A 26814-nucleotide genomic window follows, 5' to 3' on the forward strand; every position below is an offset into this window, starting at 1 on the left:
TCACCAATGGGGTATATGTTCATGTATATGACATACTAGTATATATATATATATATGCATCTGCATACCTTCAATCGTATAATTTAGTACACTCATATAACATGCAATACGTCACTGTACAAAAAAGCGTCGTTCGCGTTAGCATGGATGCTTCCACCTTATCACCGGGGAAGAAATCGTTTAACCCTTGGACATAACTACGTTCCGACATAACATATGAAGATACCTTTGTATTTAAAACCAAATGTAAACGGAATAAGGTTAGCCACATCTGACAGTGCATTAAGCGTTCAGTTATATCAGAGAGAAATTGTTTTGCCGTCGACGCACTGCCGGACAAAATCAACTCATTCCTTCAAACGTTTCTGTTTTAGAGAGGATGTAGGCGATTTCATAAACCAGGAAGAAGTTAGGCGGCGCGATGAACTCGTTAATCGGACCATCACGACACAGCACACCCAAGGCAACCCCGAGCAATATCACGCAGCTCAAGGCATGTATGGTTTTCAACAACACGCGGTCGAGGAAGCTTCTAAGTACGTTGGTTGCGACTTTGTTGAGAATATGAACAAAATAAACAGGTCTTCTTTTGCCCATGAGCACCATTGCTTCAAAAATAGCAGCTGTCCTTCAACTTGGCACACCATACCCGGTCGCCATTCGCCGCTGGTGCCTTCAAATCTCAACCACAGCCGTTTATCAAATAGAGACAAGGCACGAAGTAGTGTTGATAAGGAGACACGTACTAGTGAAGGATCGGAAATGGGATGCTTTCCCGGATCTTCTACGTTATGTGAAGGATATAGGCATGCTTGTAGTTCAGATGATTTTGCAAATGATAACCACAAAGGCTACCCCGGCCGGCAGTCCGTTCATTCTTGCCCGACGAACTTCTACCGACCATCATATGTTTACCCGGAACAGACAAACGGAAACGGGTGTCAGTCGTATTATTATCCCAACAGGATAGTTACTAGTATACATCCGTATGCTGGAATCCCTTGTTATACGGAAACAAGGGGTCCAATGATCGCCCGTTCTTCAGTCGCAGTTCAGGGGTGTTTAAACGGTGCGAACAGTCAGTGTTGTTCAAACTTTTGTCGCAGACAATGGAGACCATACAACGATATGCAATTTACCAACTATTCTAATGAATGTCAACCAAATATATATTCAGAATCGTTTGGAAACGCACACGAAGCCATGTCAAACATCGGCGGTACTAAATATCCTGGTAATGGGCGGACCCCAGGTATCCGTTATCATGTTGTGTGCAGCGACAGGGAACGTGTCCGTAATTCACTGCAGGATACGGACATGCATGAACACGGTGGACATTATAAGCGCATTAAACACGAAGCGGACAACTCACGTGACGCTGAAATGTATGGGATGTGTTCATCTGTTCGCAAACATCAGTGCTCAACTACGTTCAACCCTCCGAGAAGCAGGTCCTACGATATTGAGGCATCCATCCATATGCGAGTTGTGGAAAATGAACACTCTGATGTAGCCAATGTTTTTATTCCAGATTTTGACAATTTATGAATGCAATTTTCCTAGTTCGTCTCATATTTCAGCTACATTGAAATACTTACTATTCGCCTTGGAGCGTTGATATGATGATCATTATGTGTATTGACAGTCGCGTAATTAAATAATATCTTTCATGTAAAATGTATGAGTTTATAGGAGTTTCATAGTTATTTTGTCCAGCAAGCATCAACTGTAACATTTCTCCGTATTTCTGTCCACCATTTAGATTATGAATAAACTTTGGGACGAGAAATGTGAAGCGGAAAACAGTTAATAGTTCTTAGCATCCAAGTTTCAAAACGCCGTCGTTATCCACCGACCATGTAATACAGTGTCTACATATCTGTTACAGAAACTTCTCAAAACCAACATATCCGTTAAAATATATATTTTTTTTGACAAATGTTATCGTTCAATCGCGCCTATAGCCGTAAAGTTAAACTATAATACAACACATTCAATAGCTTCATTTAATAGCGGAGATTAATTGTATTATTACATTCAAACGCAACAAATCTAACAATACTCCACTATCATCAGTTCCACAATATCAAAGACCGGTCAATTGTATAACATTACCGGGATGATTGTCCCATCCCATACACTTCCTGTCTGCATGCCCCGCAATCTTGTTGGGCGGCGCGCAACGAGGACGCTACTTCCGGGCTGTACATAGTTGCCAGCTCCACCTCCAGAATGTGCGCTCGGACTGGTTACAAAGAACAATTAGACACGTAAAAACAACAAAACACAAGAGCGCAATCAGGTGCAAAGCTCTTCCGCTTTTCCCTGTTGACAAACGGACTCAAAGCGTATTTTAACCCCGGTAATAGAACTTGCTCCACGTATGCGCATCGTTAATATGTGTTCCAAATTTCGTGTGAATGCTTCAACAGTTATGACCAACAGTAAACGTTTCCGCGGCACAAGGCCAACGCCGCTGCCGAAGACGCACAGACCAAGGCAACGACGAGCTTATAACAAATATTCTCTTCATGCAATATTAAACAGTAGTCATCATGGGTAGTTAACTTTACTTTATTCTTGTTGCAATGCGAATCGAAATATGGCAAAATAATAAACAATTATTTTAGATAAATTCAGGTTAAGCATCATAAACATCAACTTGACCACTATTGAGTTTGTTTTTGGTCCAAACGTTTATTTAAACTGACACCATGATATTTTCAAATTATACATGTGTACCACTTGTGCTGAGAACGGCTTCCTTCATCTCTTCCAACTGCCTGTTAAGCTGATCCATTTCCTCGCATATTTCGTTGTAATTGTGCTTCAAACCCTTTGTCTCCTTGAAATCTGTTCATAAAAAATAAGTCTTCACATTTATATAAAATGTATGACAGGAACTTGTGTGTGAGGTCAATCTCATTAAAACCATGTCGTCACATACATATAACAATTTTAATATTAAGATCATCAGCATCATCATCATCATCATCATCATCATCATCATCATCATTATCAGCAGCAGCATCATCATCATCATCATCATCATCATCATCATCATCAGCGTATTGTGACGCAACGTACTGACAAACTATTTGATTTCAAAGAAAGTTAATTGTAACGATGACATTGAGTGATTAAGTCTATTCGAAAAAAATACGGTTATAGATCATTTTATGTGTAAGATATATTATATTAATATAATATATAACATAACTTGTTGAATAAACTGTCAGGTATTTTAAAATTCCTATCGTCGGATATGCATTTGTAAATGTTACTGGTGTTATTACTGATCGTCAAGGTACAAGGGGTCCAACGTGTTTTGTGTTTTCCATAATTTAAGTGAGGGAAATGTCAGGTGCGGAATAAAATGGAGTGTTCGAAGAGGTTTCGGTGTTTTGGGAGGATATTTTCACATGGTAAGTAAGTTTTATCACTTTTCTCGCAATATAAATTTATACGCCTACCCGGAGGCCACACATGTAAGCTTTTCTCAGGTTTTTAACCTATGTTTCTTGAGGATAAACAAAAATGTTATTGAAGGTAAAAGCTGAACGTTTGCTTGTTAACAAAGTAAAAATAGAAAATTACGTGACTTGAAACTGTGTTTTTGTAGTCAAAGTGCACCTTTCTTGTACCTAATTTAGCTATTTTTCATTGTTGTTTTTTTTGCATATTTTTTTTATTCCGACTGCTAGTGCACTTACATGGGCATTATACGGCAAATTTTCCTATGTTTAAACACCTTTTATGTTGGGCGAGATAGTTTTATGCAGGGTTTGTGTTAGCTAAAATAGGTACAAGAAAGGTGCACCAACTGCATGGGCGGGTTCAGGGGGGGGGGGTGTAACTTCCCCACGATTTGTTTCAACAATTTCTAGCCCGAAATTGTGCATTCAAGTTGTGCATAAATTTAGAATGCGTCCATGTTAGATAGCCGGGCTAGCGCTGGAAGTGACGCGAGTGAGGCCAACAGATCCCTTCAGAGATAAGAATGCTCGGCCCCGAAGGGGTCCACTGATCTTAATATACAGTACATTCTCAATCCACACAGAGCCCGGGGTTTGCTATTTGCATATTACCAACCAAGTAAACATATTACATTACGTAATTTGAACGTACTTCCGTCTATTATGGATTGTTATACTATGAACGCAAATCCGCCGCCTACGGACCGTTACAGAAGTTATATCATAAATTATCGATGGACTCGATTGCTACGCTCACTGCGCCAAACTTAATCATTAAGATTTTATTTCATCTCACATATCTATTACATTTTTAAAATAATTTAGTCGTAAATTTTAAATAACTTACTATTTGCATTTCCTGCAGAAGACATTTTTGGACTCTGGCGCCAGAAAATGTTGGGCTAATCTCTAAGTACACGGTTCCATACATTACAGTCGGGTTTTATGAAAACAAGAGAAAATATATCATTATTATATCGAAAAATATATGATATATGCAAATTATTTAAAAACTTTGTCTGCTTTTTACATAATTCACAAAATAAACAGAAAATAATGTTTGTGTTAGAGACTTTCCACTCTGGCGGGAAAATATTCGCAGACAGACGAGTCCATGATAGCTATAGGTATTTTAAGTACAATACAAAAAAGAAAACACATCAAAGCAAACATAAACATATGTGTTTAAACTAAAATTTATATCTTATATGTGAAAGGCTATATTTTGATATCAGTTCCGTTTCGTTAATCAGGTTTTTGTAACGATTTACATTTTAAATATCGCCTTACATCTCTGGATGGGACAATTCCAAGCAAAAGCAATAATGGCGATGTTAGTAAACAATCGATAGCGTGTAACCCATATTATTTGCTTTACCAGGTACATAGGTATTGGCTAGCTAACTGTTTCATTTAATTTCTAAATTCTGATGTAAATAGCTCAGGACTGGGTGCATTTCTGTTGAACATTTGTGTTGGGACCAATGTCAATGAAGTCTGGGAGTAGGATTTGTTATTGCAAATATTGGTCCTTGATGAAGTTTATAAACAGTTAAAACACATGCATTACCATTTGCCAACGAAGTTTAACTGAAGTCTGCAATGTCTCGATTTAGTCTAAATAATTGTACGTTGACGGATTTTTTTTAGATTTTTGATATGGCAAATCCTTCACGTAGTTAGCGATTGGAAGAATCCCGTATAACATATCTATTATGTTAGGGATTGGAAGAATCCCGTATAACACGTTTATTATTTTAGACTATGTCTCGATTTATCCTCATAAAATTTCGTTATGATTTGTCCATTAAAGCTGATCTCTCACACAGATATAACGTTTGACAACTTTTTTATTTTGTTATCTTGGAACAAGCCGTTTTTTGCAAAAATCCATGTAAACCAGTTATATAAGACCGCTGACGAAAATTAGATCGCAGATTTTTATATTTAAGTTTTAACTTGAATAACGCCTTAAAACATTACCTTTCAAACGAATTTATGAAATTCCACTATCTGATTTTTTTCAGCAATCTTAAATCATTGGATTGCAGAAATTTATGCAAAAATTTGCTCTTTCCAAGACAAAAAATAAAAAAAAGTTGTAAAAATGGTAAATCTGTGAGAGTGCAGCTTTAATCTTTGGTATTTTTCATTGGCTTTGTTGTGTGTAAGAACCGGCAGCCTGGTTAGCTTATTTTGCTAGTGTTTCAGCGATCGTGGGTTTGAGTGCCATACTAGTGCAGGGCTCTCAATAAGAAGTGGCTGCAGGCCAAAGTGGACAAATGAAAATTGGGCTGGCACATATTTGGAATAATAAGTGAACTTTCACTAGAATAAGGCTAGGCTTATTGTTTGCCCTTGTCTGTTCCGTTGATCTGTTTCTTCATCACAATATCTTGTGTCCCACATTGTCTAAAAAAATATGGTATAAGCCACAGTGACAAAACCTTGCGAAAACGTCAAGCATGAAATTGTGCTGCTAGGTTTTTAGCTCGACTATTCGAAGAATAGGTGGGCTATGCTACTCGCCCCAGCGTCAGTGTCGGCGTCCGGTTAAAGTTTTAGGGCTAGTTGGGATTTTCACTTCCCTACATTCAATTGACTTAAATTCTTCACGCAGTTGTTCAGGGTCATCACATGATGAGGTTAGATAACTCCATATTATTCTTTACACAGATTATGGCCCCTGATTGACTATGGAACTTGGGTTAAAGTTTTAGGGCAAGTTGGAATATTTATTAATAACTTCTATATCCTTTGTTCAATTGACTTAATACTTCACACAGTTGTTCAGGACCATCACACAATGAGGTTACATAACTCCATATTATCCTAAATACAAGTTGTGGCCCCTGATTTACGTAGGTTAAAGTTTTAGGGCAGGTTAAAGTTTTAGGGCAAGTTGGGATTTTCACTTAAAACTCCAATACCATTCACTCAATTGACTTAATACTTCACACAGATGTTCAGAGCCATCACATAATCAGGTTAGATAACTCCATATTATCTTTCATACAAATTATGGCCCCTGATTGACTATGGAACTTAGGTTAAAGTTTTAGGGCAGGTTGGGATATTATTATGCCCCCCTTCGAAGAAGAGGGGTATATTGCTTTGCACAGGCATGTCGGTATGTCGGTCGGTCGGTCGGTCCGTCGGTAGACCAAAGCTTGTCCGAGTGATAACTCAACAATTCCTGGACGTATGGTCATCAAACTTCACATGAAGGTTGGGCCTGACCAGTAGATGACCCCTATTGATTTTGGGGGTCATCGGGTCAAAGGTCAAGGTCACAGTGACCTTTAATGGTAAAATAATTTTAAAGTTTGTCCGAGTGATAACTCAACAATGCCTGCACCCATGGCCCTCAAACTTGACATGGAGGTTGGGCCTGACCAATAGATGACCCCTATTGTTTTGGGGGGTCATCAGGCCAAAGGTCAAGGTCACAGTGACCTTGAATGGTAAAAGGTTGTCCGAGTGATAACTTGACAATGCCTGCACCCATAGCCCTCAAACTTGACTTGGAGGTTGGGCCTGACCAGTAGCTGACCCTATTGTTTTTGGGGCTCATCGGGTCAAAGGTCAAGTTCACAGTGACCTTGAATGGTAAAAGGTTGTCCGAGTGATAACTCAACAATGCCGGCACCCATGGCCCTCATAATTGAATTGGAGGTTGGGCCTGACCAGTAGATGACCCCTATTGTTTTTGGGGTCATCGGGCCAAAGGTCAAGGTCACAGTGACCTTGAATGGTAAAAGGTTGTCCGAGTGATAATTCGACAATGCCTGCACCCATGGCCCTCATAATTGAATTGGAGGTTGGGCCTGACCAGTAGAAAATCCCTATTGTTTTTGGGGGTCATCGGGCCAAAGGTCAAGGTCACAGTCACCTTGAACGGTTAAAGGTTTTCCGTGTGATAACTTGACAATGCCTGCACCCATGGCCCTCAAACTTGACTTGGAATTGGGCCTGACCAGTACATGACCCCTTTTGTTTTTGGGGGTCATCTGGCCAAAGGTCAAGGTCACAGTCACCTTGAATGGTAAAAGGTTGTCCGAGTGATAACTCGACAATGCCTGCACCCATGGCCCTCAAACTTGACTTGGAGAATTGGCCTGACCAGGAGATGACCCCTATGGTTTTTGGGAGTCATCTGGCCACAGGTCAAGGTCACAGTGACCTGGAATGGTAAAAGGTTGTCCGAGTGATAACTCGACAATGCCTGCACCCATGGCCCTCAAACTTGACTTGGAGGTTGGGCCTGGCCAGAAGATGGTCCCTGTTGATTTTAGGGGTCATTGGGCTAAAGGTCAAGGTCACAGTGACATGGAATGGTAAAAGGTTATCCGAGTGATAACTCAACAATGCCTGCACCCATGGCCCTCAAACTTGATTTGGAGGTTGGGCCTGGCCAGAAGATGGTCCCTGTTGATTTTAGGGGTCATTGGGCCAAAGGTCAAGGTCACAGTGACCTTGAATGATAAAAGGTTGTCCGAGTGATAACTCAACAATGCCTGCACCCATGGCCCTCAAACTTGATTTGGAGGTTGGGCCTGGCCAGAAGATGGTCCCTGTTGATTTTAGGGGTCATTGGGCCAAAGGTCAAGGTCACAGTGACCTTGAATGATAAAAGGTTGGCCGAGTGATAACTCAACAATGCCTGCACCCATGGCCCTCAAACTTGACATGGAGGTTGGGCCTGACCAGTAGATGACCCCTATTGATTTTAGGGGTCAAAGGTCAAGGGACAGTGACCTTGAAAGCGAACTCGACCATTCCTGGACCTATGGTCATCAAACTTGACATGAAGGTTGGGCCTGCCCATTAGATGACCCCTATCGACTTTGGGGTCATCAGGCCAAGGTCAATGTCACAGTAACCTTTAATGCAAAAAAGTTAACAAATCTTCTCCCACTGATATCTCAACAATGCCTGAACCTATGATCATTAAACTTGACATGGATGTTAAGCCTGACCAGTAGATCACCCTTATTGATTTTAGGATTCATAGAGCCAAAGGTCAAGGTCACAGTGATCTTGAATGGTAAAAGGTTGTCCGAGTGATAACTCAACAATGCCTGAACCCATGGCCTTCAAACTTGACTTGAAGTTGCATCTGACTTGTAGATGACCCCTAATGATTTAAGGGGTCATTGGGTCAAAGGTCAAGGTCACAGTGACCTTGAACGAAAAAAACTTGTCTGTGTGAAAACTTGACAATGCCTGCACCCATGGCCCTCGAACTTGACATTTAGGTTTCTGGTGACCAGCTGATGACTCTGGATTTTGAGTTCATAGAGTCAAAGGTCATGGTCATAATCTTAAAACTGCCTTAACGGCAACAAATCAGCTGTCATTTTGGTCCATGCATATTTCATTCAATTGTCCATATAATCCTGACAACATGGCGCTCAGGGGGGGCATAATGTTTGACAAACATCTCTTGTTTAATAACTTCTATACCCTTCATTCAATTGACTTAATACTTCACACAATTGTTCAGGACCATCACCCAATGAGGTTACATAACTCCATATCCTTAATACAAGTTATGGCCCCTGATTGACTTAGGTCAAAGTTTTAGGCAAGTAAAAGTTAAGGGCAAGTTTGGATTTTAATAAAAAAAACTTCTATACCGTTCATTAAATGCACTTAATAAAATTCAAAATTATATAAGACCATCTTACAACAAGAAACATAACTCCGTTTTAAGCCTAAATACAAATTATGGCCCTTGATTTTTTTATTTTTTTATTTAATTTCCTTTGAAAGGCATATTTGTATATTCTTAACCACATTTTCATAATGTGAAATCAAGTTATTTGAATGACTTGTGTCATTGTTTGGGCGGGTTGGTGGGAGGGCAGCATCAAAGTCAACTTGTGTATCGAATAATTTTAGTTAGGTTTGACATAAAGAGACCAGACTTGGTATTATTACATCGTTATTGTTTTCTTTACATCGTTATTGTATTCTTAGTCAAAGCGGCGTAGTCGAGCGTGCTGTCTTACGACGGCTCTTGTTATGTGTGGATCCACCCTGAGTGACTGCAGCCTTGTCTCTGACTTAGGAATTAGCTGAAAGAGAATGTGTCACGTGTCTCCAAAAGTTTATGAATTAAAATGTAGAGTTATGACCATTGACTTACTTAAAGAATAGCCTATCTTGTGTTGCACATATCTTGATTTCTACAGAAGTACGAGAGCCAGTCATAAATTTTTACAGCAATGTTTACCAGCATGTGCATTTGTGCAACTAACATATACTTCGTGGCTGCCTTTAGTAAGAGCAGAGCTATGGCCCTTGACTTAGCTAAAGATTGCATATAAAGGATTGAATCTTTTGTTATATCAATAAATATATGAGCCAGAGTCATATAACTTAAAAGGAATATAAATCAGCATGTTAAGTTGTGCATGAAAAAAGGAGCTTTTCTGTCTTCTGCAAATCAGGAAATTATTACAGTATTAGTTTTTTAGGATTTTGAATAAACCATTTTTAGCTTGACTATTCGAAGAATAAGGAGAGCTAACTACTCACCCAAGCATCGGTGTCGGCCCCGGCGTCACACCTTGGTTAAGGTTTTGCGTGCAAGTACACATAGGTTAATATCTCAGCAACTACTTGAGGTATTGCATTGAGACTTTATACAATGGTACTCAACCATCCAACCTACTTAATAAACCAAGTTAGATAACTCTAGTTTGCATTCAATGCAAATAATAGGCCTTTATTATTTGACTTAGAAATTCTGGTTAAGGTTTTGCGTGCAAGCACACATAGGTTAATATCTAAGCAACTACTAGAGGTATTGCATTAAGACTTAATGCAATGGTACTTAACCATCCAACCTACTTAAATACCCAAGTTAGATAACTCTAGTTCTAGCATTAAATTCAAATAATGGCCCCTTTTTCATTTGACATAGAAATTCTGGTTAAGGTTTTGCATGTAACCACTTTTAAGTCAATACCTCAGCGCATACATCATGTATTGCATTTTAACTTTACACACAGGCTCCCAACCATTTAATCTTCTTATTTAATCAAGTAAGATAACTCTATCTTTCCTATTATATAATTTTTGCCCCTTTATTATGCGACTTAGAAATTCCAGTTAAGGTCTTGCATGTTAGCACACAAAGGATAATATCTCAGCAACTACTTGATGTATTGCATTGAGACTTCATACAATGGTATTCAACCACCCAACCTAATTGAATAACCAAGTTAGATAACTGTATTTTGCAAATAATGGCCCTTTATTATTAGACTTTAATATTCTAAAATTTTGCATGTAACCACATTTATGTTAATATCATCATGTATTGCATTGAAATCTAATCTAACAGTGATCCATACATGTTTCGCCTAAACTTTTCAATCCTAACACTGAAAAGCAGTGGAATAGTCAAGCGCGCTGTCTCTGTGACAGCTCTTGTTTTATTTTTTTTAATTTTCATTGGGATTTTCTTCTCCAGACTGGAAAATAATCATATATGATTTTAAGAGAATGGGTTCGTTAGTCGGACTCGTGCCTACTAAAGAAAAAGCTGTTGCTGGACTTTTCTTTGGAAAGAAAAAAAATCTTGTATGATGATGAATATTTATAATTGTTCATAGAACACATTGAATTAATGCATATTTTTTTGTTTTAATGATTTGTATACTTGATTTCCAGAGTTAAATATTAAAACCACCGATGGATGTTGCGGAAGAGTTGATTGTGTGGCTGAAGCGAGGGAGGAAGGAGTGTGTCAAGCTGAATGGCTTGGTCCGGAGGCTGCGTTCCCTCAAGGCTATACTAATGTACAATCAGGACGAGGTGTGGAAGGAGATGGACAACTATGTGGAGAGGCTGTTTGACGCCTTGACGCACTTCAGGTGAACATCACTCAATAATTTTCTTACTATAAATATAAGGAAAAAGACTAGATGTTACAATTTTAATTCGCCAAAACCACCAGGTGAATTTTAAATTCAGTGCATCATCTTAGGCCTGCCAATCGACTTCACTTCAACTGTAGTAACTGGTACAGTTTTGCATTGGTTTTATTTCAAGCAGCCAATTGAATTAGGCTCTAAAGAACAGCGGTGACAAACGAGAAATTTGATTAGTTGAAATTAAATTCTCAAAACTGTTGAGATGGAACACATTGACAGACTCTTTGCAGTCTTCGGTGCAAATTGTGTTGTGGTCATGTTTTGTTTAACTGATAGACAAGCAATGCTAAGTTTATTTTTTACAAACAGTAGAAGAATATGTCAGAAAGCCTAAAAATACATGTAGAGTAAAACAAAATGCTAAAGAATATGCTTCGGGGTCTTTTGTTTATAATGTATGCCGTGAGTTAAAGGTTGTATTATTCACATGAATTGTTTCTCATAAATTACAAGGTGTGAGATGCGTTCTGAGCTAAACACATGTTGTAAAGAGAAGGAGGCAGAGATGACATTCCTGAAGGAGAGGTTCGAAGTGAACATGGAGGAGATAGGTGACGTGTGTGAGGAGGCTGAGAAACTCATGCAGCGCAGGAAAATACCCTCAGATAGCCTAGATGACGTTAACAGGCTGCTAGAGAAGTTTAGGTACGTTTTCGTGTTCTTGTATGTTTTGTATTAAATGACAAAGAAGCTTTTAAAGCGATGGAAAATACCAGCAAACATTCAGGAGGAGGTCAACATTTTGCTTAAGAATGTATGTTCATGTATTATTGATTTTACTAATATTAATTAGGGATGGAAACCGGATACCAAATCGGTATCCGGATATTCGTATCAAGTATTCGAATACTATCCGGATACTCATATCAAATTGTTTTCATAATAAGTAAATTTCCTATTATATGTCACCCACCTTCTGTTATTTGACATAATTGTCCACTTAATTTATAATTCGTCATATGGAAATTTCACTTTTTCATTCATTCTTTCTCAGTCTTAATAATTTATAATGTTATAATCAAAGCTAAACAACTCATTTTACGTCATAAAACTCATGATAAATACCACATAAACACCTCGCGAATTTGATAGTCACTTCGGCCGAGGTGGTTGCTTGGTTACTGCCACGTGCTTTTGAGTTTGTTATTTGTCAGCAGGTTTCATTTTAAATGACGCTTTGATTATTTGATAGTTGATTGTAATATTATTTCATTACATTGTTTGATTTAATGCAATACCTACAATTTCTGCGGTGTTTTGTAATGAAAGATATAATTGCGGAAAAGATAAGAAGACAAAAAGACTATCTGATTTTTCTTTATTTACATGCGTGTACTTTTTTTTATTTATCAATAAACTAAACATGTTTACATATCATATGAAAAATGAAATACGCTACACAAAATTATACGTGAATAAATACTAAATAGTAAATAAATCATTTATATATTTGATAATTTAATTAATGTCATCGAGCCGGCCCTTGATACGATGGTGCGCCATTATTTCACGAAACCCCTTTCCCTGGACGACGCTGAGGGGGAGGCAGTCGCGTACGACCCAGTCCGACATCGCTCACGTAAGACTTTCGGCTGTGGCAGCCTACAACTGCGGAGGAGTGGACATGGTGACGTCAAGAGTCGTCTGCCTCATGGTGGACTTTGAAGGCGTAGTCGGTGGACTGCATACGGGGTGTTTTTTCATGTGATTTCTAAGATTTGAAGTTCCACCACAATATATACCAGTTTAACCTTACACAGTTGACACACAACACTTTTACCATCCTCGGATTTTGTAAAATACTTCCAAACACTTGAAGTCAATGTTGGAGGCATATTTCCGTAGTCGTGATACAGGAATAACGATATATTATTCAAAACATAATTACAAGATTCAAAATGAGGGAAATTTGATTGAAAAGTGAAAAGATAAACAAATTGTGTTTGTATTTATTGTTCAGATAGCAATAATTTCTTCATGCATATTCATCAAAAATACGATTGGTCATTAATAGCTTTGATTGCACGACCCTTATCTTGTGATTGGACGATCAATTCCTACGGATTAATGATCAATCCGTTTAATATCAACTAGTGCCAATTAGTGTCAAATAAGCACATCTGAGATCATAAAACAACACTTGTCATTGTAAACAAGGTCATAGAACTTCACAGGGTGCTGCACAAGGACACAATTTCACGCCTTGTGCAAACACCCAATTAGCAGACGATTTGTGACACATACTCGCTTCGTGACAGACACTGTTGATCACCTGAAACATTTCATCTGAAAAGTTTTATAACAATTGCTTTGTCTCTGTTAAGCTATTTTATTGAAATTTAATTCTTAACGAATATTCGAATACCCATTTTGGTATCCGAATACTTGCGTGATATCCGGATATCCGGATACTCGGATATTCGCTTCCATCCCTAATATTAATATAAGATTGATAGGTTTTGGAAAAAATTGTCTTGTTAACAGTGGATATATCAATTTTGAGGCTTCTGCTAATGTTTCATTTGGTTTTTTTTACTTCTGACCTTACATTAAATAAATAATTTTATCAAGGTCCCAATTAAGTTTTTATTTTATAGCTTCTATGTGCGATTCCAGTAAATCATATAACCCACGGTGGGAAGGCATTTATGTAAAAGTATATTGGTGGGTCCTCTTTTTCGCTAATATGGACTGAGAAGTTAAATATGCTTCTGTAGGAGGGAGGCATAATTTCGAAGTGCCTATCCCCCTTGGGTTATATGTTTAAATGGAACAGCCCTCAGTTAAAAACTGTTAATAAGTCACGCTAATTTATACGTTAATGGTTGCATCATTTGAACATGACATGTTTATTTCATTTCAGGAAAATATGTGGCCAGAAATGTGAAGTTGAGATTGATCATTCTGTTCACTTCCACTTTCAACCAGAATTCCCAGGAGAAAAAATTCATCCGTCGGTATTTGGAAAATTGTTGCAACACGAACAGCAGACAACTGAGAAACTGAGTAAAACTCCAGAAAAAGTAACAAAGACATTTTCTGATCAGTCAACACAGACTAATTTAGGAGTTTTCCCCAGTACGACAATGGCTCCATTTTTCAATGTTTCAGTACCACAACCCAGTGCTAATGCAATTTCTTCACCTTCTACACTGCAGCCAAGTACAGTCAGTCAAGCTTGCAGGAGTTCAGGGATGCAAATGCCTTTACCAATTGATGAGCTGTACGGTATAGGAAATCAGGGAATTGGTCAAAGCGCTAATCCATTTATGAGTCAACTCATGAGTCAAGGTATGAGTGGGCCTAGCTCCCAGCCTTGTGGTAACCTGGGTTTCCCTATGCGCCCAGGAAGAGTAAGTTCTCCCCCACCTGGGTTCCTTGTCAACTCCCAGCCATTGCCTGTAATACCTGAGGTCCCTTTCAATTCCGATTTGTTACACAGTGTTCCTCCAGTACCTATCTGCACTCCACAGACTGCTTACCTGCCGCCTAACCAGTTCTTTACAACCATGCCAGAATATAACACTCAAACGCATGCAGGGTGCCCTTACAGTGGGTCACAAACTTTATCTTACAGTACTGATCAGTTGCAGATTCCTAGCAGTGTCAGTGGTCAGGAATCAACGCCCCAATGTAAAGCTACTGAAACTACCATTGGATGTAGAAAAACACCTGGACTTGTAGTAAATCATAGTGTAAGTGGTGCAGAGTTTCCTGAGAAAGCCATTGAAAGACTGAAGCCTATACTGGAAAATGAGATTGAAAAAAGGGAGGATACATGTGATAATGTTGCAGATATCCCTTTACCTGTAGGTCCAAGTTTGCCAAATAAGAAAGCTGGGCACCAGGAGGAAAAAAAAAAACGTTCCCTCCAATGAAAAAATCAAAGTAAAAGACATTCCATTGCCAAAAGAGCCATGTCTGACTAACTGTAACAAGGATACCAATGAAAATAATGAGCTAGAAAAGAATATGACAGAAGAAGTGGAAGATGATTGCAGTGAATTAGGTAGATCAGGAAAAGTGAACCACAACGCCAAACCAAAGTGCATTAGAAGTGTAGATCATATGACTCTCGACCTGAAGAAGATAAATTCGAAACTTCTTAAATCCAAGTTCATTGAAATAGAAAAGGCCCAAATGCTGGTAAGTGAGACAAGTGGTTGTGTTTTGGAAGATTTTGTAAGAGATGGAAGTTTAAGAAAGGATGAGGTCGAATCAGATGTTAAAAATGTTGAAATTAAATCACAAGCAGATGTGAAAGATGCATCACAAACAACAAATTGCATGGACAAATCTGAGACAGAAAGTGATCCTCTTTTACAAGTTAATGATGAGACTAAAGCATCCGTTAGTGTTTTTGAGAGAACAAAAGAAACAGTAGAAGACATAAGGCCTCTAAGAAGACCGATGATAAGTTCAAGTGTTCCTGATGAGAACAAAATGGTTCAGAATGCTGAGGAAGACTCGGTCCGAGGTGAGATAACAGCTGGAAGTGCAAGTGTTGAGCATAAGTCTGTAGATAACATGTACATCAAACAAGAACCGGCCGACGAGTCAATTGGAAAAGATGTAAGTCAAGTAGAAAATGATAACAAAGCAGCATCTCTTGAATCAAAAAGTAATGTTGATAAGAGTATAAATACTTCGGTTTCAAAAGTGGACAGTTTCAATAATGATTTAAATCCAGGTCTTTTGAAAAAAGCTCCAACTCTCAGGGAAGTGGTTAAACAAATGCATGGCCCAACAGCATCTGACAGGAACTTAGAAACTTTGAAATCTCAGACAAGTTGGTGTAAAGATTACCTTAAAAAGACATTAACATCGGTTGAAAATGAAAGTTGGGATTTAGAGATTGATTTAGATAAAGAAAATGATGTGAAGAAAGGAATTGACAGTCAACCAAGGACAATGACTAAGCACGATGATTCACAGGGTCAAGACTTGAAGAAAGTTGTTAAGGCTGAAAAAGATGATGCACAAACTGAGGCTGAAGGAATATTGGCAGTTAAGAAGAATTTTGGAAATGTTCAAAATGTTGTCAGAAAATCAGTGCCGACAAGAGTCGACCACAGTCAAAGTGATCTTAATACTCTATCTTGTATAACCTCGACAGAAAGTTGGGATGCTGTTTTGGACGATGAAGAGAATTTGGTGAAAAAGAAAGATTTGAGTAAAACCAATTCAATTGTGAATGATTTTACAACAAAATCAGTATCACAAGATGCTATGAAAGTCGAGACAAGATCTTATGGCACTCAGCAAAGAGAAGCTGATTCATCAGATAAAATCAAGAATATAGAAGTTATTGTAACAACGAAGAAACCCAGCCAACCTGAGCCAGGCAGAGGAGTGTACAGCTGTTTGAAGAGTGTTTTGGGTAAGAGTTACTTTGGCAAGAAGCCATACTTTATACATGTTTAAGCTGCATCAATCTACCAGGGCTATCTCACCATTTATAATACGGGCAAAAATAAGTTTTTTGCCCAACTGCCAAACATGAGGTTATTCTTTTCTCTTTTTTTTTTAAAAGAATGTGCTAATTTTGTTGTTAGACAGGGATGTTAGAATAGGTTAAACCATTTGTAAGGTGCTGAAAATAGCCAAGTTCAAATGATCAACTTAGAATATGAGAAGATAATCTTCGTTATCCAGTCTATTCAAAAAGGTATTTAACTTTATTGTATTGCCTGGGCAAATTGCAGAAACCTTTTACTAGTGAATGATTAATTAGATGAAATCCGGACATTTCAATGAATACCTTTATGCCTGAGTATTATTATTAGTTATGTTACTAGCAGGGCTTCTAAAATTTTGGAATCTCAATCAGTCCGGACCCGGCCTCAATCGGTCTGGTCCCGGCGACACCCCCCCCCCCCCTGTATGATATCCTATACTATGACTAGGTTCGGATTAACAACGATGTATGCAATTTAAAAGACAATTTAAATATAACAGTTTGGTAAACAACAAACGGATATTATAATCATGTATTGGTCGACGACAACATAGCATATTCATATTGCCATGTGAAAATATGGACCGATTTTTAACACTTAATCAGGATAGCTGCAAGCACACAATTAACGAGCGACCTACCAATACGCGTGATTGGACCGATTGTAAGCGTCTGCTAATTAACAGATAGGCTATAGAAAGATCAGTGTAGTGGAAAAAGCAGCTGGTCGCATTAGTCACATGGTAACTAAGACACTTTTATGACCTATTGGGGGTAGTTTTGAATGTGTGAATGACCCATGAATATTTGTGTATTACAATTTCTGCAATTTTAACTGGCTTAATCGTTTTGGACCGAAATTATAAAAAAATGAGAAAATTTCGGACCAATTTTTTTTTTACACTTTTTGAAACTGAAATCGGTCTGGCTTGGACAAAATCGGTCCAGACCGGCAAATTGCCGGTTTTTAGAAGCCCTGGTTTTTCATATAAACGATTGACTACCGAAGTGCCTTTATAAGACAAATGTCCAATTGGATAAACAATTTTGGTTATTTTAAATTCTGATTAAAATTTTATCTTTAAGACTGCAACCAGGAGAAGGTTGGAACTGGGTCAAGCCTGAGACTGGGACCACTACAGGCCCACTGGAACAAGATCTCAATGTCACATTCTAAAAGTATGTTCAAAATTTTAGTTTGGCTTTATTTGAGCTTACTTACCTACCTGTTTGTTTTAACAAAAAATTGTAAACTTCTTATAGTTTCTTCAGTAGTTTTTTAAATGAAAAACATAAATTAAAATTTAAAGTGAATATTTTTAAAGGAATATTTTTAAAGGAATATTTTTGTTTTCAAATATTAAATGAATATATACTTATTGTAGCTTATTTTCTCACTGACCGTGAATGAAATTGTGTTCTTTGTTTTGCTGGGTGCAGTAATGGGATCTCATTTCAGTGAAATATATGTAACAGACTTAGTTTTCTTCCAGAGTGCAAGGTGCGTGGAAAGTACCTGTTACAGTGTTCAGCGGACCTCCACTTTCCTATTGGTGTAAGCTCCAACAGTGCAGGGGAGGTTATTATTGCTGACACTGGAAACCACTGCATCAAGAGTTTCTCCCCTTCTGGTGAACTCCTCAATGTATTTGGAAAAGAAGTAAGTAACAGTCTTAGTCTAACATTCATAAGCTTAAATTCTTGATTATCTAGTCCAAATTACTATATTCTTTAATTTGTAAATTTCTTCACTAAACATGTTTACAGTCCTATGTTCATCGGAGTTTGGAGTTTTCTCCCAGCCAGAATATAGTTGACTGGGTTTTTACCTTGGATTCCAAGTGTGAATTTTGATCTCACTAAGTACTTGTGAACTCAAGAATGTGCAGGAGTGTGAATTTCAAGTAATGATATATTCAGCTCAGGTGGTTTGTAGTTTAAAATGCATTTGTAGATTCTTTATTTTTAAGTTTTATGGCAAACATTGTTGATTGTCAAGACCCTGGTCTGTTCCTCAAAGGTCAAGGTCACACAAGGTTCACCATGATGAGGCAGCATGTCCCAGGTTATGTGAATGTGTGTGGATGCCTTGGTCAGTCCGGACTGAACCTTGCCAGGGCTATATCTTGACCATGCATTAAAGGATTTAAAAAAAAAAAATGCCTTGAAGGTTCGCCATGATTACTGAAGGCCACATCTCGGGCACAAGGCAAGAGCTGTACCTAAAAGGTCACACTTAGAGGTGAAATGTCAAATTAAGTACTGTTCATACACCTTTATTTCATATATAACACCTAGTTAAATAACCTAGCACAGATTTTAAGCACATAAAGGCGTCGTGTTGCACACAAGATCCACATTCCTACCCCAAAATATCAAGGTCACACTTGGAGGTAATTATGGAAGGCTTCATAAATGCACATAGAGCATAGATAGTCCTGTCCTGGCTTTAACTTGTCATGCAAAGGGGGTTTTGTAATAATATGGTACAGATGTTCGGCACCTGTAGGCAACATGTTGGGTGCAAGTTGCATGATCTAATCTCTGCATGTGTTGCACATGCAAGTCCCAGGTCCCTTCCTCTACAACACTCCTCACAACCATCATGGGTTATGGCATATCATATGCTTATAGTTTGTGATACCTTTTCCTTTATGTGAACAGATGTTTCATAATTATAATAATAACAGGTGTTTCCGGCTATGATACGACCTTCTGCCATTGTTGTAAATGACCAGGATGACATCTTTGTGAAGGACGATATCTGTATACGAGTTTTTGACAAAGACGGAACCTTCCAGAGAAACATTGCTGAAAAGACATTCAAGAAACCATTTGGTAAGATGTAAATTGCAGTGTTTTTTTATCTGACTAATTTCACAATGCTTAAACATTTTTTTCACAAATGTGGAAATGAAATTCCCCAAGTCTTAACTAAAATTTATTTATTTTTAAATAAATAAGATATTGGACCATATTGGACCGCAAACTATTCGTGTACCGAAGATTTGGTGTTGTCATTAGAAACAAACTTTATTGCCTTTCTTTTTCCTTTTTGTCTACTTTTAAATTTTCGTGTTGATTTCAAGGCGAAAATTAATTTTGGACTTCTTGTATTAGTGAAAAATGAGGATACAATCGAAACTCGTTATGTCGTCTTTTTCAGGACCTACAGAAAAAAGTCGAGATAACAAACATTCGACACAACCAAATTAAAAAAAAAAATCACCAATCCCAACACATTTGAGTTTGATTTATGTTTGATATCCGACTTCTGCTATTGAATGGTCTTTTTACATATAACCGTCGTAAAAACAGCAAATGTATTATTGAAAAATTGATTTATTTGTGTCAAATTTATTTAATTCAATTGAATTAAATGGTTTAAAAAAGTTTGCTATGTACATGCAGTGTAGAGAAATTTCTTCGTCACGTAACTTTCATTGTTGGTGAATTTTCCCATGATATCACCGGTGTCCTCGTGCGTTTCAATAAATGTCTCTTGTGCAATAAATGTCTCTTTAATCATAAACATAAACAAACACCTTTTATTATTCACACTTATTAAATAACCTCCAATTATGACAGTTTGATATTTTGACACACACGGTAATTTAGCGACATGCCGAAAGTAATAAATATTTTCCCACCTACAGCTTGATCTATAGTTCGACATAACGAATAGGGGAAATGTATGAAATTCGACCACAGGGACTGAAATAGGAGGTCGACATAGCGAAAAAATGGAGATAGAAAAATCGACACAAGCAGATTTATTTTATATAAAATAGGAAGGAATAAATTTGTGACCGGAGAAAAAAAAGTCGACACAACCGGAAAGTTGAGATATCCGATGTTGACATAGCAAGTCTGGACTGTATCTACTTTAAATTTCATGAACTTATTCAGAGTAACAATGTGCTCTTTTGTGAGAGAATTCCAACATTTAATAGTTATGGCCCTTTAAAACTTTTTAAACAAGTACATGTGTGTCATGTTTTAATAACCTAATTTGGAAATTGTAAAGTATTATAGTTTCACCTGCGGTGTATGGGCGTGAGATAGCAAGTGTTGTCAAATCAATAATAACCCTTTGTTGAATCAGGGCAGCAACATAGGGCCATCTTGGTGCTCTTGTTCTATAATATTCCTTTCATTAAACCTTATCAATGAAACTGCATTACACTGTAATCATTTTGAAAAATAATAGTTTTTTCTATTATTGTTGATTTTGTGCTTCGTAAGAATCTTTTCTGTTTAAGGTCCAATTTAATCAGGATCCACATCATTTTATGATCTGATTTGTGTTTTAATAACATTCAATACTCTTCTCTTAGTGTATATAATTATTTCTATAAATATGATATTATTATTATCAAATTGCCAAAGTCTCTCTGGTTAATAAATAAATAAGTCTAATATAATTTATTTAGTTTCTAGTTTTACCTAGGAAAATATTGAATGGGAAACACAAGTTAAATGATATTGACAAACAAAGCTTTTTGCATAACAACTTATTTTACTATGATTTAGTTATTTTCTACATCAGGTATTATTTATGAATTATCTGATCTTATCTTTCACACAATCCAACTCTTTATCCCAGTTTTATAGGTTATCGACAGACTGTTTACCTGGCTATTTATAGAAAGCTAGTCAGTGTAGTGTGAAGGCTATATAAACCTTCTGAAAGAACAACTTCAATTCTCTATATGATGTTTTAATCAAGCGCATAAATCTTACAAAATGAAAATGTATTAGTCAATACAGAATTATCAAATCTTTTACTTGCAGTTACTTTTGAAAGCTGGTTTTGTCTCAATGATTTAAAAATCACGTTTAAACGTGTTGGGTTAGTTGAAATAATCTTTGCTCAACAGTTGAAATGGTTTTGTGTGAGAGGTATAAAAGCCTGTAGAAACCTAGTGTAGTTATCGCTTCTCGGCCTTTTGGCTAAGATCAAAGTGTAGTATCTGTTCTTATCAGCTTAATATCTGATACGTCCCCCATTGGGGGACTTCGATATTAAACTGATTTTTGAACACAGATGAGAAGTCAGGGGCTTGCTCCGCTCTCGTCACGGGTTGGCCCGGTATTGCAGTACCTCCGGGATCGGCCCACTCCCCCCCAGGGGAGAAATAAACAATCATATGTATTAGAAACAAGAAGTTGGGGGCTTGCTTTGCTCTTGTCACGGGTTGGCCCGATATTGCAGTACCTCCAGGATCGGCCCACTCCCCACCAGGGAAGAAATAAACATAATAAAGAAAAGGTTGTTGGCATGGAATGATGCTGCTTATCCATGTTACAAATTTTAACTTTTGCATGAATCAAATGCAGTATGAGATTAACAATTTCTTTACTGTTTCTAACATCATAAAGCAAAAATGAATGAAATTATAGGTACAAATATAATGAATACAGTTACACATGTCCTGTAAGTACTTCTTTTCCTTCCAGGTCTTGTGCTGGCCCCCAATGGTCGACTAGTTGTCTTGGAGACCGTGCTCTCCTCCCCGTGTCTTGTCCATGTGTCCCAGGACGGCAAGAACACATGGAGGTTTCAGTTCTCTCCCCTCATTCATCCTGTCGTTGACCTACGCTCTAGCAAGTGTCGATTCTTGGGCATCTCAGAAAATCATGTGATTGTCAGTGACCTCGGTTTGTAGCCTGCAGATATTGCTATTATATTTTATGTATTAAGGGGCTCTCTTGTCAACACTGGTATGACAAACAAATTTTTGCTCATTGTTCAGTTATGTCACAATTAAAAAAGGACATTTAACTGGCATAATCATACAATTTTTTTAACTGACCAATCAATGATTATATCTAATCTGGAGATATCATCATTTGTTAGATAAATATCAAAAAGATAATCAATTCAAGATTTTCAAGATTTTCCGATATTGAAAAAAAACATGTAATTTTTCACATAAATATGTGTACTCTAACATTTTTTATTAGCTAAATATTTAATAAAATGCAGTTCTGCTATGGACCATTCACCTAGCTAATTATTGTAAAAAAACAAAAACAGAATATATTAAAATGGCTAATAATCATAACAAATAAGAACAGTTAAATATGTATTCCATTTTCATACATTTGTCTCTGACAGTATTTCAACAATTCTATTTATGTTACCCGGTTGTCCGGTTAGTGCAGTGGTTAGCACACTCGCTTTTCACCTAGGGGAACCGGTTTTGATACCCGGCCTGGGCACATGTGAGGTTGGTTTGTGGTCACCAAGCCAGACAAGTGGGTTTCCTCCAGGTGGACTGGTTTTCCCCTCAACACAGGACCACACTCTCGTGGTAAAATCGTGCCAACAAGAGTGATTAGTATAATATTATAAAAACTTGTTTCAAAATCGTTGTAAAATAAAACTATTGATGTAATAACGATTTTTTCCTGATGGATTAAAGCCATTTCTTCTTGTGCTTGACATTCCTTACTCAAGAGTAACAATCTGTGTCCAAGGTGCGAGCGTGCTGTACATGACGACCCTGGAGGGAGTGTTAACAAGGACACTTGGAGGTTACGGTACCGGCCCCACGCAGTTGTTCGAGCCATCTGGGATCTCTGTGGACAACTACGGTAACTTCCTGGTCGGCGATAGCAAGAACAACAGGATTCAGGTATTGGCTATAGCTAGTTATATATAAGGCCAGTGGAATTAAATTTACGATACTGGTGTCTAATCTTCTTTTAATGAGAGAGAGTTGGCCTATATTTTTTAAATAAAGAGCAATTTGGTACATGTACTTAATTGGTGCCTAATTACATAATTTTGATGTCATTTTACAATGTCTATACGAGTTGATAGTTTAATAGCATACCGAGTTGATAGTTTGATAGCATACCATGAGATTCTATTTCATATTTTGGTTAAGTATGACGACACCATTTCATACTCTAATTAGCCTAAGCAGTTGATCAGCAACATAAGCCATTCAAGGGCAGCAAAGTGTCTTATTAATCCAATGCTTTACAAGAATTTTTTTTCCAAATTAAATGTACCAAAAACCGAAGAATGACATTTCTTCTGAACAAACAGGTATAGTAACTAAACACATTCAAATAATTGCAGTAATTTGAACTAATTTAATTAAGTTGGGAGCTAAATATGCACTTAAGTTACTATTGTTATCTGTTTCCTGTGTAGAAAGGCAGTTTCAGCTGTTGATATGTATGTAATAAAAGCTTTGTATGCCGTATATTACGCTTTAGAAGTATCTTAAAACAAATGTATTTATCAACATATTAACAGTTGTCCACATTCTATTTACAAGTAGAAAATACAGAAGTACAATGTTTTTGCAACAAGACACCAGACGGAGAGTTGATTCAGGCATACATATTACAGCAGTGGTTGTCCGTTCAGATGCTGTTATATAGTTTGAACTAATACATGATAGAGAGCTATACAAGAAGCTTTGTCCTAACATAATGCTTAAGAATACAGTTTTTCTTAAACAATCATCCACTTTAACAAAGATTTACTACATCATAACACCAAGTCATCTGTTCAAGCCATCAACGTTTACATAGAGTTATCTGATTTTAAGGCAGTGTATTGTACCGTAGCTATTTATAATACAGTAGCTAAGATTGTTGGGCTATTTATAGCCGGGAAAATAAAGTAAAGTATAGATATTCTGTCTATTTCTAGTACTGTACGAAATGCAATGTTGCTCAAGTTTATGTAACATAAAGGAAAAATAAGCATTCTATTCATAAAACTGAAGGTTACTTGTGAATGTTCTCTGGTTTATTTACTATGCTGATCAAGAGAGCTTCTGAATCAATATTTAGTACAAGGCAGGTAGTCAAACTTGGTATTGTGAGAGGAGTATATAGGCCAGGGCAAACCATGCTTAAGCATACTTACCTGGTACAGGGGATACCGTGATCATGAAGGCGGTTCCCCCAGGAAGAGGCCCTCCCATTGCACTTCGGTTGGGCTGACGCCTGCGATAGCCACAAATGTTGGTTACTCGGGTACGTAATTTATTGGTGTGGGGACTGCGTTCGCGCTGTCCCTGAATAAACAAACAATAGGACATCTCTTGGTTAATGAACCATGAGGGTATTCACAAAATCTTCAAACACCTAGTTACTGCTTAAAATTGTAAATTTTACAATTAAAGAGAGCTCATAATCCTTTTTATTAAAGGATAATTAAAATAAATATGTAAGTACTTTCATTAAGTATTAGTTGCACAGTATAGTTAAATTTTTTAACTTAAGTAGTATTGATTAAAACCAGAAGATAATGAAACCATTACAAATAATTTATCAAATATTTTTCTTAACAGTTCAAAAATGTCTTTCAACAGGTAGGGACAGTAATACATATTTAAAAAGCAGCAAACAACTTAAAACATAACTGGTACAATAAAATGTAAAAAAGCCAGGCAGGAATTTCATTGAGCAAAATATAATAACAAATTGTATAAGAATTATGCACATGTACAATCATTAAATATAGAAAGTGAAGATTTTAAAAAAACTCCCAATTCAACAGATAAAATGATAAAATTGACACTGTTAAAAACAAAAGATCCTTGTCAATTCTAGAAAATACTAAATGGTAAAAGCAAAAAAAATGTTGAATCATCGTTAAAGCTGCACTCTCACAGATTTACCATTTTTACAACTTTTTTTTATTTTTTTGTCTTGGAAAGGGCATTTTTTTGCGTAGATATCTGCAAACCAATGATATAAGGTTGCTCACGAAAAATCAGATCGTAAATTTTCATTTTTCCTTTTGAAAATTGCTGTTTTATGGCTTAAACTATGGTTTAAGAAAAATGCATAAAACATCAATTTTTGAACTTAATTATAAAAATCTGTGATCTAATTTTTTTGTCAGCAGTCTTATATAATTGGTTTCCATGGATTTTTGCATAAATTGGCTCGTTCCAAGACAAAAAATAAAAAAGTTGACAAAACGTTTAATCTGTGAGAGTGCAGCTTTTAAGGACCTAAACAATCATTTCAAAATTTTAAATGCAACTTTCGTTAAATATGAAGAAAACACAAATTGTAACCCACTTTTTGAGACAACGGAGCATATTGATAGTATTCTTAGCGCCGCAATTAACTAAGGACGAAATATCAAAGTTGTTAAAGAATTGAAAAATGGTAAGGCTGGTGGGGTAGATTGAATTCTAAACGAACACGTAAAATCTACTGTTTGAAAATATATATGTACAACTATTAAACATAGTGTTAGATACTGGTTATGTCCTTGAATGGTGGACAAGGGGAAATATTCAACCAATTATTAAAATGTTAAAAACTGAGATAGCCCACTAGTCTAAAAAAAATCATAGGCCGAAGGCATTTTTAAGTTGTTTAGATAAGTTATTCACTGCTGTTTTAAATAAATGTCTACACAATTTTGCTGACAATACAGACCTAGCTGGATTTCGCTCAAACTACTCACTACTGAGTGGCATCAAACCATATTTGTGTCGGTACATAATAAAACCTTTAATTATTACTAAATGCATATTATTTGTATTACCAGTACCTTTTTACATTTTAAATCAAAGCGCTTATAACTTGAAAACCTTCGGCCTGCTACAATTTGTGAATATAGTCATGATATGCTGAATGAAACAGAAAGTGTGTAAAGATTTTACAATTTGTCTCAATAATTTCAGCCCAGAGTCTTGAACATGTTGGATATGCAGATTTATGAACCACTGATATAAATATGTTTAATTTGTCGAAGTGACATAGGCTGAGTGCAAAATATTGAAATACGGTACATTAATAAATATAGGAAATAAATAGTGCGACAGTGATTTCATCCTGATCAATTTTGCGCGATAGAGTACTAATATTTATTTTTAATGAAAAGATAATTTTAATATATATGTAAATATTTTCATTACACATTACTATAAGCACAGCTGAGTAT

General features: G+C 36.9%; 2 non-coding genes across 2 annotated transcripts; both read left to right on the top strand.

Annotated features, from left to right (window-relative positions):
• The first annotated feature begins 21813 nt into the window (after nucleotides 1-21813).
• On the top strand, nucleotides 21814-22006 carry LOC128212660 (U2 spliceosomal RNA). Its single transcript, XR_008257566.1, has one exon. It is a non-coding gene; the product is annotated as a U2 spliceosomal RNA (small nuclear RNA).
• A 2760-nt stretch (nucleotides 22007-24766) lies between these two features.
• On the top strand, nucleotides 24767-24928 carry LOC128212615 (U1 spliceosomal RNA). The gene has a single exon (XR_008257535.1). It is a non-coding gene; the product is annotated as a U1 spliceosomal RNA (small nuclear RNA).
• The last annotated feature ends 1886 nt before the right edge of the window (nucleotides 24929-26814 follow it).

Source organism: Mya arenaria, chromosome 12 (assembly GCF_026914265.1).
Source record: "Mya arenaria isolate MELC-2E11 chromosome 12, ASM2691426v1".
NCBI lineage: Eukaryota > Metazoa > Mollusca > Bivalvia > Myida > Myidae > Mya > Mya arenaria.